Below are 4,899 nucleotides of genomic sequence, written 5' to 3'. Positions count from 1 at the left end.
ATGACTCTATGAGTAGGGTGCAATTTTTAACTAAATTTTACAGGTAGAGAAACTGAGACACAGAGAGCTTAAGCAACTTTGCCAGAATTAATAAGTGACATCTGGCCAAATGTGAAAAATGCTCTATCAGAGGGAGAAACAGGGTTGTGCTGGAGCAGAAACACCTGTTGAGAATCAGGGAGCCTGGGAAGGTGGTGGTCAGTTGGTCTTGAAGGAAGAGGAGCTGTCAGTGGGCAGGAGGAAGCCGGAGCGTTACTCGTAGGCAAAGGCCTTGAGAAAGAGGCCGGCAGGCATTTGGGGGATGAAGGCCTGCTCAGTGAGCTGGGCTGTGTGGGGAGGGTGGGCGTGCGGAGGGCAAGGGCCGGAGGGAAGCAGGCAGTCAGGGAGGACCTCAAGGCCGGGGCCAAGGAGCTGGACTTAGGGCTTGGTTCTGCAAAGCATCCAAGGTTGGGCTTTGGGTGGGGTCAGTTCAGAGGGGAGTAGGAGGGACTCCTGGGGCCAGGTGATGATTCCCTAAGGAAAGAGAAGGAAAGGGCACAGTGTGTGGCCTGGTGCCCTGTCCCCCCTTGAATGATCTCAGTTAACCATCCAACAGTTTCCAGAGGTGGGCATCATCATCACCGCTTTACCAATAAAGGAACTGAGGCTCAGAGCTGACCAGAGGTGAGTTACAGGCTAATTAATGTACATTGGGGTGGGAAGCCCTACTGTCTGGGATGAGGTCAGGGCCCACGCCATGTTTGCACACTGGCAGTGATGGTGGGTGTACAGTGCTCTGAGGTCTTCTCAGGTGTTTATTGCTGCAGAGAGGAGGGGGGTAGGCATGGGGTTAATGAAGCAGGGCCCTTGGGATTTTAGCTGGAGTCACCAAAAGAGATAAGAAAACAATGGTACTGGAAGGAAGGAAGGAAGGAAGGAAGGAAGGAAGGAAGGAAGGAAGGAAGGAAGGAAAGAAGGAAGGAAGGAAGGAAGGAAGGAAGGGAGGGAGGAAGGAAGGGAGGAAGGGAGGAAGGAAGGAAGGAAGGAAGGGATGGAGGAAGAAAGGGAGGGAGGGGAGAGCAGAACTGAGGGGCTGGAGCCCAGGTGCAGGTGGTGAGAGGCCTGTGGGAGTTGGGGCCCCAGAGGGCTATCATGGGTGAGCTTACTGTGGGCCTAGCCTGATCCTGTGGAGCCAGGCTGGCATGGCCTGGTAGACATCAAAGCCAATGCTGGTGCTCCTGGAGAAAGGCCTCTAAGAACTTCCCTCTGTCTGTGGGTTTGGGGTGGACCCCTTGGGGTCCTTCCTGGACTCTGACCACCTTATCTACCTCCACCCCTGTCCTGGAGCTGCAGGCAGTTACCAGCATCTTCACCCTGGAGGCCCTAGAGGTCCCCAGACTCACTGGCTGTCCTTGCTGCTGACCTCTCCCATGTCCTTTGTATCCCACAGCCACTAGCTCCTGCCCCAATCCCTCACCCAAATATCTCTTAAGTCCATCAACATCTGTATAGCAGGACAGATCTCATCCCTTCTCATTTCTATCCCTGGATGAGCCCCCAGATGAGTCTCCTTGACTGCCAACCAGAGGAGGCTTTTGAATCTACAAAGGCTGTCAGCTCATTCCTGGGCATAAACTGGTCAGTTCCCTTCAGTTCCGAGGCCAGCAAGTTGAAGCCCAAACTCCTGGCCCTAGTGCTTTTCTAAGCATGTCCCTTACAGCCAGCTATGCTGTGACTGCTGCCCTGCTAACCTGCCCCCTTGTACCCTTAATGTATCTGGCTGTCCTCTGCCCACCCTCCACCCGCAAGTTCCCTTCTCGGCAGTGGAGATGGGCTGTGCCCTCACTCTGCCTCACTACTATGCCTGTCCTGGGCTGCCCAGAGCAGTTCTGCCACTAAGGGAGTAGCCTGACATCCCCCAAGCCCCATCTGACTCCTTTCCTCAGAGGAGCCCTTGATGTCCAGGACAAGGTGGGGAAGGGGACTCCCAGGGGGAAAAGGGCAAGACCCAGGGGGGTCATTTTGTAGGAAAGTGAAATCTTCTTCATCACACCCATCGGGCTAACAGTTAGCTGAAGAGGACTGTGCCAGGGGCCTGTCTGAAACCCCTGCCAGCCCCACCCATCCCCACTAAATCATTCTTTGTCTCTGCTGTTCCCTCAGCACCCTTTCCCCCTCCCCCCTCTACCTTCATGCTGCCTGAGTCATTTATACCCCAGGGCCCTGGTTTCTGTGGGCGATGCTGTAATATCCTCCCCACCCCTTCCAGGGAGCCCACGTGCTACCCTGCCAGGTATGGCTGCCTGCATTTTAATAGGAAACTTTCCCAGAGGAGGCCTTAAGCTTTGGAGGGTTGCCCAACCGTGAGAATTTCTGTGATCCTGGCAGGAAAGAGAGGGCTGTTCTGATGAGGGGGAGCTTCTGCTGCCTCCCAGATCAAACTCCAGATAGATGCCCTGCCTTGCCCATCAGACTGGGGGTCCTGAGAGAGGGGCTTGTGCCTCCCCCATGTGCTCTGCAATCGACTCCACTGCCCTCTGCTGCTGTCCACTCAGGGGTAAGGTCCACAGTGAGGGGCTGACGGTGTCAGGGTGAGGGGCGAGGGCTGGGAGGAGGATACAACCTGTGTTACTCAGGGCCCAGGCCCGTCCGGAGCAGGGTGGGGGGAGGAAGTGAGTCAGTGGGCACAGCAATTCATGCCTCAGAGTTCTGACTTTCCTTTTCAACCCACTGAGCCAAGACGGTTGTCCCAACAGGATCCTGAGGTGGGGGAGGAACAGAAGCAAGAGGTTATTTACCAGACAGAGCTGGGCCTCTCAGTCGTCTCCCCTGGGATCCCTTTTTTAGGGCCATAAAGAGTATGTGGCCGACTGAATTCAGTTGGACACAGAGTGGTTGAAGACCCACTGTGCGTGAGGGAATGTCATGGGTGCTGGAAATACAGGTGTAATCGACAGTGAGCACAACTACCATCCAGCGAGTGACTTCTCGGTCCTAGTTCTGCTCTTTTTCAACAAACCTGTGAGTCTGGTATCTTTATGTCCACTTTACAGTGAGGAAGCTGAGGCTAAAAGAAGCGAAGAGACTTTCCAAGATCACAGCCCTGAGTTCTGTAATCACACTACAAGCCCAGGCTACAAGTCAGTGCAAGACCTGGAAGATTCAAGAGTAACTAGGTGCGTGGAGGGGGGGGGGTGAGGGTGGGGGAAATTTAGGGGACAGGGGTGAGGGAAAAAAGTGAAAATTCATGAAAAGTTTTGAAGAACAAGTGGACATTTTCCAAGTGGTCAAGAGGGTAAAGGGCACTCCAGGCAGAGGGACCAGTATGTGCATAGATCAAGTGGCATGAACTGGCCCCAGGGAGTCTGTGGAATTCTGCTGGAGATGGCACTGAGCCAGAAGCTGTTACAGGGGAGTGGGCTGTGGGTACAGGGAGAGATGCTGAGCCCATTCTGGACATTCAGAATCTGAAGAGCCTGTAGGAGGTGAGCCAGGTGGCTGGTGAGAGTTGACCACCAAGGCTGTAGCCTAGAGGAGCTTGGGTGGGTATCAGCAGCAGGTAGGAGAATGCTAATACACAAGGGGTGGTCTAAGAGACAGAGGGATTAGGACCATGAACAGACCATGATGGGCTGAGGAGTCTCAGGGCGAGGGGGTGCTGGAAAGGGACAGTCAGAGAGGAGGGCCAGGAACCATGCAAAAGAGTTTAATACAAAGGGCAGTCAACAGGGTCACTGCTGCCGCTCTAGAGAAGTCAAGGGCAAGAACCAAAGACAACTATTGGGTTTGCCCATCAGAGGAAGCTGATGCCAGGGAGGAGGTTTTAGTGAGATGGAGCGGGCAAAAGTCAGGTTGGGAGCTAGAAGGGGCCATGATAACCCAAGGGCAGGATCCCTCCTCCAGGGAGAGACAGGTGACTCCACTCAGAGGATGTGGCTTCTAAGCTGTGGTGTCCTGGAGGAATGGAAGGTAACCAAGATAATTGGGGCAAGCACCGCAGTATTTTCAGCTGTAAAGTGGAAGACATCTCCACCTCATAGGGTTTTAGAAGATAACATGCATAAAGGGCTGGGCTCAATAAATATTAGCTCCCTTTCCGCATTCAAATGTACATAAAACATTCAGAGACACGTAGTCACATAGGAAAACACATATGAATGCATAAAGCATCATGTGCACAGATACGTGTTCCAATCAACATACATGTAGGAGTGCCCTACTGACAACCACACGTGGTCCTCCACTCCCAGGAGAGTCTCTAGGGAGTTAGTAAGAGTTCGGGGGAGGGAGGGGTAGATGAAGCCTCTCACCTGTCCAGATTTCTCACCTGAGCACAGAACCCTGTCTGTAAGTAGGCATCTCCCCCACCCCCCCAGAAACAGCACTGCCCCTGGGGGCTGGCGACTCAGTCAGCCAGGGCTACCACATGGGCCCCATGACCTCCCAACTTTGAAGGGGCCGCCTTGGCATGAGATAGAGAATGCTGGAGAGCCCACCAGAGATCTAACCTCCAAGCCAGGAGGGCAGGCCATGTGCAGCAAGGCCACGCTATGGGTGGCAGGGAAGGACTCATGGAGAGGGTTGGAGGAACAAGAAAGACGGTGTGTGGGGGGTGTTGACTGGCAGGGAAGTTTCCTGATGTTTGGGGCCTGCTCACCAGGGCCCTGAAAGAATCACTGCCTATTTATTCCCAGAACCCCTTTGCTCTTTCCCTCTTCCACCCAGGCATGCTCCACCACACCTGTGCTGGATGTCCAAGTCAAATCAGTGCCCTGGGGCCTTCTCACTCTCTCCCTCCCTCCCTCTCTCTGCCCCTCACATCTTACAGAAATTATTACAGCAGCCCCTTCCTGCTGGCTCCTTCTCTCTTGTCAATGCCAACTTCATTCTGTGGCCAAAATGTTCTTTCTAACTCGCCCG

General features: G+C 54.0%; 1 long non-coding RNA gene across 1 annotated transcript in view; it reads left to right on the top strand.

The window, feature by feature from the left end:
- The first annotated feature begins 2,269 nt into the window (after window positions 1-2,269).
- The window catches only part of LOC109380739 (uncharacterized), a 5,114-nt gene continuing 2,484 nt past the window's right edge, over window positions 2,270-4,899 (top strand). The window contains exons 1-2 of the long non-coding RNA XR_002123552.1: window positions 2,270-2,536; window positions 3,033-3,155. This is a non-coding gene — a long non-coding RNA (uncharacterized LOC109380739). The remainder of the gene's footprint in view (window positions 2,537-3,032; window positions 3,156-4,899) is intronic.

This window comes from Hipposideros armiger, unplaced genomic scaffold, assembly GCF_001890085.2.
Source record: "Hipposideros armiger isolate ML-2016 unplaced genomic scaffold, ASM189008v1 scaffold_40, whole genome shotgun sequence".
Lineage (NCBI taxonomy): Eukaryota > Metazoa > Chordata > Mammalia > Chiroptera > Hipposideridae > Hipposideros > Hipposideros armiger.
This window is presented reverse-complemented; position numbering and strand designations above follow the sequence as displayed.